Here is a 19,497-nt window from a genome sequence, read left to right as displayed (position 1 = left end):
GGCTGCACTTGATCTTGTTTCTCTACCCAAAAGTGTAGCAAAGAATATACCTGGCCGCAGAAACCACTAGGATGCCCTGAAAAGTATTCATCAATGTTAGGTCTTACTAACATAAGCTAAATAAAGTTTTAATAAAAATATTATTCATATTGGAGAAAAAAGAAAAAGCGGATAAAGCCCTACAATAGAGTGCTAGGCTATAAAAAGACTCAAAGAATAAGAACGTGCACCAAACAAGAAACCAGGTATTAAAGGAGAATTTAAATTTAGTATATCCATTTTTACTTCTCTAAGAATATACAAAACAAAGATAAGGGCTGAGATGGAATATCATTTATTAACAGCCTATGATTTTCTCAAACATATGTAACATTCCATATCACAGACAAGAAAACATTTACAAAATTTGCATGAGGATACATAAAAGTATGCATAAGTTTAAGAAGATCAGAAACTAAAGTGGTGGCAGTATATAGCCTGACCATTGCGATGAACTACACATACATTGGTATCTTGTAAATCTGCAGGTAAGGCTGCTACATTTCATTACATACTAATTGAATATTTGAATATTCGTCTAAACTCGAATCAAATACGTTACTGTGGAATTAAGAATATAGCATAAGAACTTTCAAAATCATGCTTACAGATAACAGTCTAAAATACTGTACGAAAGCAAATTCTAATACTCAATTTGATTCGATGAAACTAGGTCCCGCAAATTCTTATAAAGTAATGAATCGCTCATCCAATTATATGCCATATAAATCACTAAAAGCAAATAACAACATACATACATAAACAAAACACATCTAAATCGTGCAATAAATTAATTGACGATATCAAATTAAAACGCAATTACTATACAACAGAATTCATAAATCATACAAGTATAAACACATAGTATAACAACTTTCGAAACCATGCTTAACTAGACAACACAATTCACAATCAAAACGCGCAGGCAACCTACAATCGAAAATCGAATTAAATGATTACGGCTAATAAAGTAAAACAAAAATCAATAAAAAACAAACCGCATCGAATTACATACCAAATCAAATCACTCAAACAGATTGAAATTGTATAATGAAATCAATAAAACAATCAGACAATTAAAGCTCTAAATTAATTAGAAAAAAACAAACAAAATATAATAAACTTTGATAGTATCAATAAAAATAAAGAGAAAATGGAAAATGATACCTGAGTGAGAAATGAATGTAAGTATAGGTGTATGTATAGAAGATAGATGTTAAGGGGGCTGGCTGGCTGGCTGGCTGGCTAGGGTTAATATAAAACGCAGGAAATATTGGGGTGAAATGGAGATGGGTTGGGTTAAGTTAGTTGGTTGTGGTGTTTGTGTTTCGCACGTGACTTGCACGTGTTTGACGGTTAGTAACAGATGCCGTTAATGTATGGGATTAGTTATGGTAGTTCCAGGCTTCCGGTTCGGTGATAGATATATGGTTCTTGTGGATAAAAATATCGTACAGCCCTGCATTAATTGATTACTTTTTTTTTAGCAAAATGGAGAGTTTTATTAAATAGAATCGCTTGAAATACAATGCTTCACCATGGTTGGAATATGTGACATACGAGCAAACTATTCGCAGAACGTTTAATAAAATACAATTCCAAATTGTTTGAATCTTTAATCAGCCTCCTGCAATTTTTGATAATACGACCAAACCGAGATCGCATATGTACTGAATTTCTAATTCTCTGGATCGCAACTAGACAATCTGATTCCACTATACTCCTCTCCCATCCCATCTCTTTCGGCCAGCTCAAGGCTTCCTTAATTGTAACCGCTTCTGCCATACTAGGTTGCATAAGCTCATTGATCAGCTTAGAATTAGCACGGATGAGCCCTCCTGTATGATCTCTGGCAATAATTCCCATTCTTGTGGCATTCATATCCTAAAAAATGACTGCATCTACTGTGATATTCACTTTGTGCTGATGCGGTTTAAATCAGACCCATCCCCAATAAACGAAGGTTGAACGAAGGTTGAAGAGGGACCGTGTAAAACCTGTGTTGGGCCATCTTCCATTGTGAAATATATTCTTTAGTAGTTGCAATTAAGCGTTCTGGTGTAGAAAATTTCTTATTCCAAACCACATCATTCATATGCCTCCTGTCCAACAGATCTTAGCCATTTGAGCTCTTCTATCCATTGACTCTGTTAACACTCTATGCTCAAACCATCTTGTGAAATCCCAGTTCAAGTCACATATCGCAGATGGTTGTAAAATTTCCCAACAACGACCTGCAAAAGGACAATGAATGAAAATATGATCTATACTTTCTCTATCATACTTACAGACTTCGCATTGGTCATCAACTTGCACTCTCTTCTGGTGGAGCTGGGTTTTAGTAGGCAAACACTGCGTCAACGCTCTCCATAATAAATTTAAAGCTTTTTGTGGAGCTTTAATTTTCCATAATGATTTCCAGATACCTTTATTGCCATTTGCCACCATTATCCCATGCACCATTCTGAAATTGCAATAAGTTGTAAGCACTATTCACCGTATACTGGCCAGTTATGTCATGCTCCCATTGCAGAATATCATTGTTCAAATCTTCTTCAGATATAACTTCCCAATCCCAAGTACGAGTACATGTGCACATCAAGGAGTTTACCTTTTGATTAGTAATTAATGGTGATGTGGTTGTAACAAAGGCATCTTCCTTTCTTCCCAACCAAGACTTACCAACGATATTAATAGAATTCACAGTTCCAACTCTCCACCTTGACCCAGTAAGAATTACATTTCTTGCTTCTAACAGATTACGCCATATAAAACTCGGACTACCACCTAGCTTGGCTTAAAAAAAGACGTATTTTTGAAGTATCTTGCCTTATAAATGTTAGAAAAAATGGATTTTAGATCATAATTTTTATTATGTTCTTGATGATAATCCTAAAATCTAATGATTGGAAGTTGTTCCATGATATGTGAACTTAAACTTTTATATATGGATCTAAGTATTTTCTTAGTGAAATCCATAGAGAAACTTGAAATGGAGAATGCGTAATTTGTCCCACATTGAAAATAAATAAAGTGGTGATTTTATTTATTTGTGATTTAATTTTTTAATCAGAATTAATTTATCAGTCGGGCCGGGTTATTGTTTCTATTGTGCTTGGTCACTTTGTAAGTGGGCTGAGTCAGATTCAATGAATCTGGACATGTAACTGATAATATATATTCATAATTGAAAATATTAAAACTGATTTAATGTGTGGATTAAATACAAAAGCTGTTACACTTAAATAAGCAGTTTTGATTTCTGATATTAAAGTCTATTAATGTTAAGGTGGTCAGTTACACTTAGACTCTACTATAAATATAGGCCTAAGTTGTTGATGAAAAAATCACACCTACATTCTTTTCTTCTCTCTGCTTTCTCTTCTCTCCCAAACACTATTCTGTGAGCTGCTGATTTTTCCGGCGACTGAGGTGCTAGTCGGAGTTGGATTTGTTGTTGTTGTGAACATCAAGTCCTGAGTTGTTTTATCCTGGAGGAGGCATTGCAAGCAACCCAACGCAGCAGGTGGGGGCAATTATCTCTTCAAGAGCAGTCAGGGTTTCGAGCAAAGCCTAGCAACTCAGCTGATTATTTTCTTGTTGCATTGTACATGTTGGCTACCACCGCTTTTGTGTTTATTTTCATTGTGTTAAAGTTATGGTTACTGGTACACTTTATGTTCTTTCTTCGTTCTTACAGTTACTGATATGCATGTTATTTACCTACATGTTTTGTTTCGTTAATTGCTATCTTGGCCTTGGCTTGTTAAATATGATATATAACTGCCTCTATGTTGCTGTAATAGTCGTTATTTCCAACATTCTTGAAGAGATAATTGGTTATATATTATTTAGCATAATGGTTAGCGAAACTGAGGTTCCTGTTGGTGGTGGTAGTTCTGGTGCATCTGCTGGGGTCATTGATTGGACCACTTATAGTTTTCCACAAGACGTTGAATTGACTGGCTTGCCATAGAAATTCAATGGTGGCATCGACTTTTCTCGCTGGCAGAAAAGGATGAAGTTGTGGTTGACTGTAAAGGGTTTATGGTCGGCTGTGGAGTTTGAGAAACCGGTTGTGGATCAAGAAAAGGCTGACACAGTTAAGGCTTCTGCGAAGTGGGCTGAGAAGGATGGGGTTGTTATGGCGGCCATTTTGGCTGCTCTAACGAACACCTTGTTTGATGTTTATTCTTCTAATGCCTACTCCGCAAAACTCTTATGGGAGAAGCTGGACCAGACACATAATATTGACTCACAAGGTCTGGAAAAGTATTATGTGGCTAGGTTCCTTGAATTCAAGCTGGTGGACAATAAGTCCATGAATGAGCAAGTGCATGAGTTCGAGATGATAGTGCATGCATTGAAGGAGTCTGGAATGGACCTCCCTGAGAAGTTCAAGGTTATGAGCGTGATTGAAAAGCTCCCGCAGTCTAGGGAAAATTTTTCTCTCCCTAAAAAGACAGAAAGGAGAGATCACCTGGACCAACCTTATGCTGGACATCTCGGTCCAAGAACAACACAAGTCCAAAAAAGGACATATGATGCTAACTGAGCACGGTACCTCGAAGGTAAACGTAGCAACTGTAGGACAGAAAAGGAAGGATGTTGCTAAGAAAGTTAATAGTAATAAACCTAAGAGTGACAAGGACAAGGCCAAGAAACCCAAGGCAAACAAACCATGCTGGTCTTGTGGGCAGGTTGGACACTGAAGTAAGGACTACCCTACAAAGAAAACAAAGAAAACCGAGGTGGTGGCGCAAGCGAATGTTGTGCTTAGAACCGGAAGTGGGCCCGTAGTGAACAAGGTTGTTGGTGAGGCTACGGCTTCTGAAACCGACGTTGACCGGTATGTATCCTACAACCCTGTAATATTTTCTACCTATCTGTCAAATAAATGGTTGATAAATACTGGAGCTAATGTGCATATTTGTGCTGATATTAGTTTATTTGTATCTTATCAACAGAGTCATAGCTTGACTGTGAAGATGGGGAATGCTAGTGCTGCTCAAGTACATGAAGTTGGAAATGTGGATCTGAAGTTCCCTTCAGGACGTATTCTATCTCTGACTAGAGTGCATCATGTTCCCGACATGCGTAGAAATATAATAAGTGACAGTTGTTTAGTTTCTAGTGGTTTTGAAATTTCTTTCAAATGTAATAAAGTAGTTCTTATTCATACTGGTACATTTTTTGGCAAGGGTTACTTATCAAATGGTTTATTTGTTATTAATGTTGAACCCGTTTTGGGGAATTTGAATAATAATATTATTCCTTCTGTTAACTATATTGAATCCTCGAATATATGGCATGCTAGACTAGGTCACTTAAACTTTGGTGCTCTTAAGAATAAGATGAACTTAGAGTTGATTCCAAAACATACCATAAAAAAGAATTCTAAATGTCAAGTATCTGTGTCTGCTAAAAAAATAAGGAAACCTTTTCATAACATTGTTAGGGATTCAGACTTGTTAGATTTAGTACACACTGATATTTGTGAATTTGGTGGTGTGTTGACTAATGACCAGTTTAGATACTTCATTACTTTTATAGATGATAGTAGTAGATATTTTTATGTTTATTTACTTAGACATAAGGATGAAGCACTTAGGAAATTTATTATATATAAAATTGAAGTAGAAAAACAAACTAGTAAGGTACTTAAACGATTGAGATCTGATAGAGGTGGTGAGTATACGAGTAACGCTTTTAATGAATTTTGTGCAAACAATGGTATAGTTCATGAAGTTACTCCATCATACACACCTGAGTCTAATGGGGTTATTGTGCGAAAGAACAGAACATTTAAAGATATGATTAATAGTATATTTATTAACTCTGGGTTGCCTAAATACATGTGGGGAGAGGCTCTAAATACGGCGTGCCGTATTTTGAATAAAGTCCCTCTGAAACACATGGATAAGACACCCTTGGAGTTATGAAAAGGCAGGATGACTAGTCTTAAGTATCTTCGTGTGTGGGGGTGCCTTGCTAAGGTTCTTGTTCCTGAACACAAGAGAAAGAAACTAGGTCCGAAACTGTTGACTGTATCTTTCTCAGCTATATTGAAACTACTACAGCTATGAGATTTTTGGTATTAAAATCTTACATATATGGTATAGTGGCAAACACGATAGTTGAATTTCGAGATGCTACATTCTTTGAGGATGTCTACCCTATGAAGACTGGAATACCTGAAACGAATTATGAGGAAGATCCTGCTCGCACATCGAGGTCGATTCCTGATCATGTGGAAAATATGATAAATATGGGGGCAGAACCTAGTAGTATCTCTATTCCTAAGGACGTAGAGGAACCAAGGAGAAGTAAGCGTGCAAAGGTAGTTAAGGATTTTGGAAGTGATTTTATCACTTACAATGTCGAGGATGAACCTTTAACTTTCCGACAAGCTATGGATTCTTCGGAGTCTAGGCATTGGAAGGGCGCTGTGAAGAGTGAAATAGACTTTATTATTTCTAATGGAACATGGGAGTTGGTTGATCACCCTCCTGAGTGTTCTACTATCGGGTGAAAATGGGTATTTAAAAGGAAGTTGAACCCTGATGGCTCAATAGATAAGTACAAAGCTAGACTGGTAGCTAAGGGTTTTAAGCAGAAGGAAGGAATTGATTACTTTGATACATACTCTCTGCTTGCAAGGATGGTAACAATTCGAATGCTTATAGCATTGGCTTCCGTCTATGGTCTTATCATCCATCATATGGATGTAAAGACCGCTTTTATTCATGGTGAACTTGAAGAAGAGATTTATATGGACCAGCCTGAGGGATTTGTTGCATCTGACAATAAAAGGAAAGTATGTAAGTTGATCAAGTCCATCTATGGCTTGAAACCAGCTCCCAGGGATTGGCATACAAAGTTTGATGAAACTGTATTGCCGTTCAGTTATATGATTAATGAAAGTGACAAGTGTTTCTACACCAAAGTTAAAGGTAGTTAGTGTGTTATCTTGTGCCTATATGTGGATGACATCTTATTATTTGGAACCAATATTGAGATTATTAACGAGACAAAAGAATTCTTGAAAAGGCATTTTGAAATGAAGGATATTGGCGAGGCTAGTGTGATTCTTGGAATCAAACTGATTCAGTCGGCCGAGGGAATAACCTTGACTCAATCTCATTATATAGAGAAATCTATACTTGAGAAATATGGTTATTCACAGTGTAGAATCGCTAGTACACCCTATGATCCTAAAATTGCCCTTGTCAAGAGTACTTCAGGAGTTCATGTGTCTCAGTTAAGGTATTCTCAAATTATTGGGAGCTTGCAGTATCTTGCTAACTGTATTAGACCAGATATTTCATATTCTGTGTCTAAGTTGGCTAGATATACAAGTTATCCAAACAAAACTCATTGGGATGCCCTTGATAGAGTACTTAGATATCTAAAAGGCACAATGTATCTCAGTTTACACTATAGGAGATTTGTTAGGAATATATGTGCATTAGTTTGATGATATGTTTAACAAAACACTTAAGTAGAAGTTTAGTGTTTGTAGCCTCAACGGATAAGACCACTTTGGCTATTCGTTGATGGTGCAGCTTTACTTAAAAATAAGTCTAGTGTTGTAGCACATTTCAGTCTCTGTATTTAAGATATAATTCTTAGAAGTTGAGAGAAAATATAAGTCATGTTGACTACTAGAAGATATACAAATAGGAAGGCCAATTGTAAATATTTCATGCCTTGTAATTTTGTATAAATGAAGTGGTATCAACGGATATCTTAAAGACCTTCAACGGATGAGAAACAAAGCTTCAACGGATGTCTCTAAAGCTTCAACGGATAGAGCTTCAACTGCTAACACATCAACGGATAAAGCCATCAACGGATGAAGGCTTCAACGGATGTTCTGTTAAATAGCAGTTGATAAGTGGTAGTTGTAACAGCAGACAGAGGCACATGGGTTGACAGAGATAACTGAAATGTGGAAGCCTAATTTCAGGAACATCAGAAAAAGCAGCCGTTCTACTCTAGTACAAAGAGGCAATAGTCAACAAAGTACTTGAGTGATATGGAGAAGAAACAAGTGGAGAACTTATTTTATTATTGTATTTTTATCTTTGTCTTCACTTGTACACTTGGTGATATATAAACCAAGTAGCAGCTAGTAATTAGAAAAGAATTTTTCCAGTGCTGTTTAGAAAAATCTTGAGAGAAAAATTATCTAGTTTGTACTAGGACGCAACTGTGATCAACATCTAGAATCACAGATTTTCTGAAATACCATCTCTGGTGGAATAACAATCCACCAGAAAAGTTTTTAAGGTCTGTTGTGTTCTTTATATTAGTGCTTGAATATATATCTGTCTGTATTAGCTTAAAGCAATTCACACACTTGTTTATCTTGAACACAAAGCCTTTAAAACTGCTCAAAACTTGAAAAAGTTTTGAGATTTACATTCAACCCCCCTTCTGTAAATCTCATTGTTAGTCCACTAGGAATAACAATTGGTATCAGAGCAAGCTCTTGACACACAAAGAGTTTAAAGATCTTGGAAACTAACAAAGATGAGTAAGAAGGATATTGGAGTAAAAATCCCAGTTCTTGACAAAGACAGTTATCACCATTGGAAGGTGAAAATGCACCTTCATCTACTCTCCCAAGATGAAGGTTATGTAAACTGCATTGAAAATGGTCCTCACATTCCCCACAAAGTAGCCACAGTTGCTACGGCCACAATTGCTGTTGGTCAATCCATTCCAAAACCTAGAGTAGAATGGACAATGGAAGACACAGAAGAAGTCCACAAGGATAAGAAGGCTATGAACATTTTGTTTAATGGTCTTGACAAGGATATGTTTGATAATGTGATAAATTGCACAACTGCCAAAGAGGTTTGAGACACAGTTCAGCTACTGTGTGAAGGTACAGAACAAGTAAAAGAAAACAAAATGCAGCTTCTCATTCAACAGTATGAGTATTTTCATTTTGAAGAAAATGAATCTTTAAATGACACATTCAATAGATTCCAAAAGCTGTTGAATGGACTGAAGCTGTATGGTAGAGTGTACCAGGTAAAGGATTCAAATCTTAAATTTTTAAGATCCTTGCAAAAGGAATGGAAACCCATGACTGTCTCCTTGAGAAACTCTCAAGATTATAAGGACTTCACTCTTGAAAGATTATATGGAATCTTGAAGACTTATGAACTAGAGCTTGAACAGGATGAGGTATTGGAGAAGGGAAGAAAGAAAGGAGGTTCAGTTGCCTTGGTAGCTGAAAATGAGAAAAAATGCAGACAAGAAACTGTGAGATCTACATCAAACTCCAAAGATGGCACAAGCAAATCAGAATCAAGCAAGGGTAAGGAACAAGTTGCTGAGAATGAAGACAACTCCATCCAAGATGACTCTGATGGTATTGATGAGCATCTTGCATTTCTGTCCAGAAGATTTGCAAAGATGAAATTTAGGAAAAACACTAGAGCCACTAAACCTCATAAGAACATGGTGGACAAATCCAAGTTCAAGTGTTTCAATTGTGGTATAAGTGGGCACTTTGCAAGTGAGTGCAGAAAGCCAACTTCTGAAAAGAAGAAATTTGACCAAGTAGATTACAAAAAGAAATATTTTGATCTGCTCAAGCAAAAGGAGAGGGCTTTCATTACTCAAGAAAAAGACTGGGCAGCTGATGGAGAAGAAGAGGATGAAGATGTGGAATATGTCAACTTGGCTCTCATGGCTGATTCTGAGGAAAATGAAGTTAGTTCATCAAGCAACCAGGTAATCACTACTGATTTAACACAGCTTACTAAAGAAGAGTGCAATGATGCTTTTAATGACATGTCTACTGAATTGTATCATTTGTGTGTGTCTCTTAAATCTCTTGCTAAAGAAAATAGTAGGATTAAAGAGAACAATCTGTTTTTAAGTAATAGAAATGCTGTGTTAGAAGATAAGTTGATTGACCTAGAGAAAACTAAGCTACATTGTATATCTGTTGAAAATGAACTAGCTGAATCTGTTAAGAAAGTAGAAATACTTTCCAATCAATTAGAGAGAGAGCAAGAGGTGATTAAAGCCTGGAAGACATCTAGGGATGTTGGTGCTCAAATTTCCAAGGTCCAAGGAATTGAATCATTCTGTGAGACTGCCTGGGATAAAAACAAAAAGAAACTGGAATTAATTGATGGGCTGTCAACGGACGTGGAATCAACGGATGATGAAAGTTATCCGTTGAAGGAAGAAAAGGAGCATCCATTGAAGGTTCCTTAATTAAAACAGGCAGATGTTTCTAATAGTGAAAATCTAAAGAAACTCAACAAAAAGTTTGGTTCAACTTTCAAGAACTTTGTCAAAGGAGAAGCAAGCACATCCAAAGATTTCAGTAAGGTGAATATAGGACACATGACCTTAGAACAGTTAAAGAATAGGCTCAAAGTGGTTGAGGATAAAAAGGAAACTAAAAGGAAATCTAATAGAAATGGGAAGGTAGGGGTTAACAAACATAACAATTACACACCTGATAAGTATGCTCCTAGAAAAAGCTGTGTGCATTGTAGTAGTGTTAATCATCTATCTGCTAATTGCAAATCTATTAAGAAAACTCCCATACCTGTACCCTCTTCCATGCCTAACATGTCTGCATCACCTCTGCATGCTATGCCTGTTATGTCTCAACAGAATCCTTATGCACATTTTGCAAACATGCCATATTTTAACAATCCTTATCTTGTTGCATTTAGTATGCCTCAAATGCCATACAATATGCCAATGTGGAATAACATGCTTGCACAATCCATGCCTTATCAAATTCCAACTGTGCTAAATGATTCTGTGACTAACCCTACACCTCAACCAACTACATCTAAGATCAAGGTTGACTCAAAGTTACCTAAGTCTAAAGATGCAGGAGGAATGAAGTCTAGGAGAAAGGCTAACAAGAATGGACCCAAGGAAACTTGGGTACCAAAATCAACTTGATTGATTTTATGGTGTGTAGGGAAAAAGAAGAAATCTATGGTACTTGGACAGTGGCTGTTCAAGACACATGACAGGAGATTTCTCCCTGCTCACTGAGTTTAAGGAGAGAGCTGGCCCTAGCATAACCTTTGGAGATGACAGCAAAGGGTTTACTATGGGATATGGCTTGATTTCAACAGGGAATGTCATCATTGATGAAGTTGCATTAGTTGATGGTCTCAAGCATAACTTACTGAGCATCAGTCAACTATGTGATAGAGGGAATACAATTTCCTTCAATTCAGAAGCCTGTGTTGTCACCAGCAAGAAAGACAACAAAGTGGTTCTAACTGGAGTTAGAAAAGGGAATGTGTACTTAGCTGACTTCAACTCTACAGATGCAGAATCTATTACTTGTCTCTTCAGCAAAGCAAGTTCAGTTGAGAGTTGGCTATGGCACAAGAAGCTATCCCATTTGAATTTCAAGACAATGAATGATCTAGTCAAAAAGGACTTAGTTAGAGGAATTCCTCTAGTTGAATTCTCAAGGGATGGTTTGTGTGATGCTTGTCAGAAAGGCAAACAAAGGAAAGTATCATTCAAAAAGAAGCTTGAAACAACAATTGATGAACCATTACAGCTGCTGCAGATGGATTTGTTTGGACCAGTCAATGTATTGTCAATTGCAAGAAGAAGATATTGCTTAGTGATTGTAGATAATTTCTCAAAGTTTTCATGGGTCTATTTTCTTGGATCAAAGGTTGAAGCAAGTGAAATCATTATCAATCATATCAGGCAAGTCAATAATCATCCTGACTTGAAGGTTAGGAATATCAGGAGTGACAATGGAACTGAGTTCAAGAATTTGTCAATAAGGCTGTTATATGAAGAAAATGGAATCATGCATGAGTTCTCAGCTCCAAGAACACCTCAGCAAAATGGGGTAGTTGAAAGAAAGAACAGATCTTTGATTGAGGCTGCCAGAACAATGCTTGAAGAATCAAAGTTACCAACATATTTCTGGTCTGAAGCTGTTAATTGTGCCTGCTACACTCAGAATATTTCTTTGATCAATCAAACTAAAGGCATGACTCCTTATCAGTTGTTCAAGAGAAGAAAACCAACTCTAAACTTTCTTCATGTCTTTGGATGTAAATGCTTTATACTGAAAAATCAATCTGACCATAAATGGAAGTTTGATGCAAAGGCTGATGAAGGGATATATGTTGGTTACTCAGCTGGAAAATCTTATAGGGTCTACAATCTAAGAACCAACATTGTTATGGAAACTGTGCATGTTGTGTTTGATGATAAAAAGATTGATGGACTAACAGATGAGGGACACCATGAGAGACTCAAATTTGACAACATTGAGATATATAGTGATGATAGTGAAGAGGAGACTGATGGAGATGACACTTCAAAAGGAATTCAAAACATGCCCTTGGATAATACACAAAATACTGCATCTGTTGATAGAGGCAATGCAGTATCCGTTGAAAGACATAGTGCATCATCCGTTGAAGTACAAAATGAAGCTTCCGTTGATCATAGTTCATCAACGGATAATCGATTTACATCATCAGTTGATAGAACTCCAAGTACCCTGCAAAGGACCAACAACTCAGGGGGAGTTTCAACTAATCAACACTCTGTCTCACATCATGACAATACTGAGGCCACCTCATCTAGAGCACATCTTCCACCTCAAAGGAAATGGACCAAGAATCATCCCTTTGAACTGATCATTGGTGATGCATCATCTAAAGTGCAAACAAGAAAAGCTACTCAAGATGAATGTCTGTATAGTAGTTTTCTATCTCAGGAGGAACCTAAGAAAGTGGAAGAAGCTTTATTGGATCCAGATTGGATATTAGCTATGCAGGAAGAGCTGAACCAATTTGAGAGAAATAAAGTTTGGAAGCTGGTACCCAAACCAAAGAACAAGAGTCCTATTGACACAAAATGGGTATTCAGAAACAAGATGGATGAAAATGGAATTGTCATAAGGAATAAAGCCAGATTGGTTGCTAAAGGCTATTCTCAACAAGAGGGAATAGATTTTGATGAAACATATGCTCCTGTTGCAAGACTTGAAGCCATCAGAATTTTTCTAGCCTATGCAGCCCATGCCAATTTCAAAGTCTATCAAATGGATGTCAAGAGTGCATTTCTAAATGGGAAATTGGAGGAAGAAGTCTATGTAAGTCAACCTCTAGGGTTTGAAGATCCAAATTTTCCAGACTATGTGTATTATCTGTTGAAAGCACTCTATGGACTGAAGCAAGCACCTAGAGCCTGGTATGAAACCATATCAAAATTCCTTTTGGAGAATCACTTCACTAGAGGTACTGTTGATAAAACTCTCTTCTTTAGGAATGTTAATGGCTCTAGTATACTTGTTCAAATTTATGTAGATGACATAATATTTGGTTCTAAAGATAATAAACTCTGCAAAAAGTTTGCTAAGCTAATGCAAAGTAAGTATGAAATGAGCCTGATGGGAGAACTAACCTATTTTCTTGGTTTACAAGTTAAACAAGTTAGTGATGGAATTTTCATTAGTCAAACTAAATATATTCATGATCTTCTAAAAAGGTTTGACTTAATGGAATGTTCATCTGCAAAAACTCCCATGGCCACTGCCACCAAACTTGAATTGAATAAGACTGAAAGGTCTGTGGACATTACAGGTTATAGAGGTATGGTTGGTTCACTTTTATATTTAACTGCCAGTAGACCAGATATAATGTTTGCTACATGTCTGTGTGCTAGATTTCAAGTTGATCCTAGGGAGTCTCACTTAATTGCTATCAAGAGGATTTTCAGATATCTCAAGGGTACACCAAATTTAGGTATTTGGTATCCTAGAGAATCTGGCTTTGATCTAATTGGTTATTCAGATGCAGACTATGCAGATTGCAAAATAGACAGGAAAAGTACAACAGACTCCTGCCAATTCCTGGGAAACAAGCTTGTATCATGGTTTAGCAAAAAGCAAAATTCAGTCTCTACTTCTACAGCTGAGGCTGAATACATTGCTGCTGGAAGTTGCTGCTCTCAAGTGTTATGGATGAGAAATCAACTCCTTGATTATGGACTTCATGTTGATATAATTCCTATCTTTTGTGACAACACAAGTGCCATAGCCATAACAGAGAATCCTGTGCAGCACTCAAGGACCAAGCACATTGATATCAAGTACCACTTCATCAGAGAGCATGTCATGAATGGTACAGTGGAACTACATTTTGTTCCAAGTGAACAACAAATTGCAGACATATTTACCAAGCCACTTGATGAATCAACATTCACAAGATTGGTAAGTGAGCTAGGTATGCTTAATTACTCATAAAATTTATGTCCTAATTGCAATTTGAATTGAAGCCTGAAATGTATCAGTTGATAGAACAAATTTAACTTTTAACACAGATTATTCCATCAACGGGTATTTCCTATCCGTTGAAAGTCAAAATTGTTCTATCAACGGATGTTCATTATCCGTTGAAAGACACATACATTTCTGGAATTTTTATCCGTCAACGGATAAAACTGAAGTACCTTTCAACGGATGACAGTTTACTTTATCCGTTGAAATGTCACATCAGTCGATTCAGGTGTTTCACAGCCGTTGATTCTATTTTTCTTAACCGTTGATACTCATACATACAGCTGTATGTATTTGTTTTAAAGGTAGTTTTTAGAATACTTACAGTTTATTCTTAAACGGCTGAAATTCACTAACATATATTTATTGTTTAATCTTTTAATTATACTTTTTAATTTGAGAAAGTATATAAGCCCTTCTGATTTTTCATTTTTACTTTACGCTTTCTTGAAATTTCAAAGCTTTTACCATTTTCTCTCTGCAAATCCTTCAAGTTATTCTCTGCAACTTCTACTTACAACAATGGCACCAGTAGTAAAAATTATGTCTCAATCTGAGTTCATCTATGAGAAGAACAATTTCATAGCTTTGGTAGCAAAGAATGAAGCCCACTCAGATTATCACAAAATGATGGACTTCATCAAAAACTGTAAACTTAGCTATGCAATGCTGGAAGCCCCAACGATTTACTGTGAAGTAGTTGAGGAGATTTGGACAACTGCTGAGTTCAACTCCACGGATATGACCATCTCTTTCACTCTCAAAGGTAAAAATCAATGTGTTAACTGTGATGATTTACTAGCATGTTTTAAATTGCCTGAGAACAATGCCATGACACCACACACTGATAATGATGTATCCAGCATGTTAGATTCCATAGGTTATTCTCTTAACTCTGCTAGTTTAGGGAGTATTAAAAGAAAAGGCCTTAGGAAAGAATGGAGTTTTCTTGGGGATGCCTTTATCAAGGTTTTCTCTGGGAAAATTAGTAATTTTGATGCCATAACTTCATCTCTTGTTAATATGCTCTATATGCTTGTTTCTGATAGGTATTTTAACTTTAGCAATTATGTTATGCTAGAATTGGGTACTAGATTAGGTAACAAGGCTAATAGACCTAATAACATCTATTATGCTAGATTCTTTATGTTATTGGCTAACCATGTTGCTGAAGGTTTGGTCATAACCAATGAGAATAATAAACTCAAGTGCTGGGCACAAGAGAAAAGAGTTCTTGCAGATTTATTGAGAATGGATCTCAACAGCAGTGTACCATTGGTATATTTACCAATCATGGATGCACCTCAGGTAAGTGAGGTAATTGTTTCTACAACTCCTACTTCTTCCAACCCCTCTATTTCTTTATCTTCTAGTGTGCCCATGGAATCTGTGACAATGCCCCAACAGATTCCTACCAAGGTCACCAAAACTAAACTTTCAAAATCAAAGACAAAGAAAACCACCTCTGTTGTTTCTCAAAAGACAATAGTTGTAACACCTACCCTTAACCCTGAGGGGAGTGAACAGGGTGTGAGTGGTGAGGGGAGGGGTGAACATCAAAGAAACCCCCAGGATAAGGAAGGAGAGATAAGTGTTTCCCAAGCTAGCCAAGCCACAGTTTCTCAAAAAGCTGTGGTGGTTGAAAAGGTTACTAGCACATCCCTAGCTGCATTCTCCCAAAAGGATGTAACTATTGAAAATAGTTCCCAACCAGGAACACAGAACAAACGAGGGAGGGACACAGAAGCCAAACACTCACCAATAAAAGCTTTTATTAGAAGAAAGAGGGCTAGAACCCAATCTTCTACACAGGGTGCACACACTGCACATATACATCCATCTGTATCTATGCCTTCTCAAACTCAGTTTGATGTGGCTCCAACAAATATGGAGTCACAGCCCCATTCTCTCACAATTAACACACATCAATCACCACACACTTCATCACCATCTCTGGATGTGGATATGTTATTCCCATCAATTCCTGATTCTCCCTCTTTACAACTCAGGGAGGAGCCCCACTCAAATACAGGTGATCATCATCTTTTAGATGATTTGTTGGATCACCCGCAAATTCTTTCAGATGTAATTGAAGGATCTGTGTCACCAAAACTCAAATCAATCCACACAGATTCAACAGTTATATCACTTTCAATTTCTACTTCTTTTCCTTCTTCAACGGATATCACTCATCCGTTGACAAGTGATTGTTCTTCAACGGATAAGCTTAACAGCAGTTATCCGTTGATACCATCAGTGTCACCTTCAACGGCTATTCCATATCCGTTGATAGTCTCTACACACACAACTGAAACAATTCCAAGTGTAGAAGACATGATTACTGTACAATCACTTTTAGGACTGAGGGAAGGGAGTGACAATTTGAGTGAGAGGCTGGGTTGCACCCAGGCAAAAGGAGAGATTGAGAGCTCAAATATGCATGCTATTTCTTCCAGCATGGCAAAAGTAAGTGAGAGGAGTACCACCTTAGTAGGTGAAGGTGAGGAAGTGAGGAGTGTGAGCCAGGGGGAGCCCCTGATGCAAGAATATAGAGAAAAAGAGAGAAAGGCAGGTACAACAGATATAAGGGTGGATCCAACCATTGCTAGTGAGTCAATGATTGTGGATGATGCTGAAAAGGAAAGACAATTTCAGCAACATTACAAAGTTGTAATTGATAACATTTCCTTGGATGCTGACACTTTTACTCATCCTGTGTCAGCCTATCAGGTGTTAGCTGCTCAGGGCAATGAGGGGGCAGAAAAGACACTACATCTAGTACATACAACAGAATCTCTTCAAAGGGATAAAACTGCTATTAACAAGATGCCTTCTACAGCTGGTGAGTCATCTGAGGAATTTGGAGTAAATTCTGATGATGATGACTCTGTTTCTTTTGATGGAAGCATGAACTTAGGGGGAGATGAAGGCCCTAGTTCTATTCCAAATTTACTTGAATGGGCCTTGACAAAGGAGTCTACATAAGGGCAATTCAATATCTCATTAGTCAAACAAATCAGTACTATCCAACAGGCCATTCAGAAAACTTCACATGCTGGTACCAAGGCAATCCTTACAGCTCACCTGTACTCACTGCATCTCATGAAGTTGCAGCAAGTAAGACAGAATCTGAGTGTGGATGAACTCAAGAAGGATATTGCTGACTTGAAATCCTACAATTCTGAAAAATTGGATTCAGTCATGCCCTATGGTACAATGAAGGACTTATTGTTGAGATTGAAAAAGGATTCAAATACTGAAAAGAGGCTGGCTAAGTTAGAAGACAGAGTCCAAGTTATTGAAAATTCTGTGGCCAGCATTCTTCACAACCAACAATCTCAAACAAGTCTACTTATGCAGCTGGCAAAGGCACAAGGCTTGACCCCTCTCCTTGATGATAACAAAAAGGGGGAGAGAAAAAGGGAAGGGGAAGGAGAGCCATCTACAAAAATCCAGATATCTAAAGTGCTAGTTCCTGCCATCACTACTTCTCCAATTATGCAAATCAAAGGAAAGCCTGATGGAATTGACCTAATCCAGCTAGCAGCAGCTGAAATTCAAGTGAAAGAGCAAAGGAGGAGAATTGATGAAAGGGTGCAACAAGTGTTTGGCTCAACACAAGATAAATCAATATCTGTGAAACATAGCACAAAGGTTGAACCAATCATTATGGAGCACAAGCCAGAAAGGAGGAATAAGGTTGGAGAGACTTCTTTCAAGAATCTAAAACCTATAGTTCTCAAGCCCAACACTAGATCCAGCAAGGACTCCACAAAGAACCCCCTAGACTTTGCTCAGATGAAAGAAGTGGACTTTCCTCTTCCAAAACCTGATGAAGACAAAGTTTTGGGTGCTAACATCATAAAGTACAAGGAGACCAAGGACATAGTTGAAAGAATGAAAATGACCATTATCTTTAGAGAGGGAAAGAGTATCTGTGTGATGCAAGGACATCCCAAATTTCCAAAGGCCAAGAGGGAAGAAACCAAAAGGTTGAAGAAAGAAGCTGAAAAACTCAAGGCTGACAAAAGAGCACAAGCAAAGCTTGAACAACAGCTAAAGTCAAGTCAAGTTGAAGGAGAGAAAGGAATTGAAGTCAGGGGTGAAGACAAGATTGCAAACCTAGATGAGGTTTTTGGGAGTATATTTGGTGAGAGTATGGAGGAAAGAGAGGAATGGCAGAAGGGAAATAGAAGAAAGGCCAAGGCACATAGAAGGAGTGAAGATAACACTGAAGAAACTAAATCAATATCTAAACCACTACCTTCCATACCTGAACCTTCTGTTGCTGATCCCACTATAAACATCCATGGTGAACTAATCATCCCAAAAGAGGAACCTATTGATTGGGATACCATCAAATTGCCTACCTTTTTAACCACTCTTCCACTACCAAAGAAATAGAAAAGAAAATCCAAATCTACACCTCCCCTAACCTCTAAGAAATTCACTCAAAAACAAAAACCTAAGCCTAAGCCACCCATTTCTAAAGATGATTATGTTCACATCTGTGACATAAAAGAAATTTCAGACATTGAACTCTATCTGGATGAGCTGGAGGATGTAAGGGGAATAGCTGCCTACAGACAGCTACCAGAGAGATTGGTGTTCAGATACAAAGGAGCTGGGGAAAGAACATGGCCTCTCCACAAGATTCTGAATGAAGGCTACTCTACCTTGATCAGAGTCTTTTCAGCCATACAAAAGGATTCTGGCTTTACCAGGACTGCCAAGACTGAAATTCTCAACAAGATTGCCAACATAAGGAAAACTTGGAGGGAGCCCAATGCTTTGCCCAGAACTTTACTCATTCAAGAAAGGGGAATTACAATCCACAAATCACCTCATTGGTTGATGGAATTTAGAGATGATAAAGGAGTTAGAAGATTTTTCAGACTTGAAGACCAACTCAAGATTGCCAGCAATGAAACTCTCAAGGAAATGCAATCTAAGTTGGATATCAGTGATGAAGATGAAGCTGAATTCTACAGACAACTCCAACTCCAAATTGAGGAAAATGACAGAGGGCTAGGAAAGAAAACAAGGGAACAAAGAAGAAAAAGATGATTTGCTCAGACTACAGGAGCACCCTTGGAAATTCTGTAAATCTTCAATTACCTCCTAGTACATACACTTTTGCA

The sequence above is a fragment of the Apium graveolens genome, chromosome 10, assembly GCF_009905375.1.
Source record: "Apium graveolens cultivar Ventura chromosome 10, ASM990537v1, whole genome shotgun sequence".
NCBI classification, from domain to species: Eukaryota; Viridiplantae; Streptophyta; class Magnoliopsida; order Apiales; family Apiaceae; genus Apium; species Apium graveolens.
The sequence above is the reverse complement of the archived record's forward strand: the minus strand, read 5'-3'. Positions refer to the sequence as shown.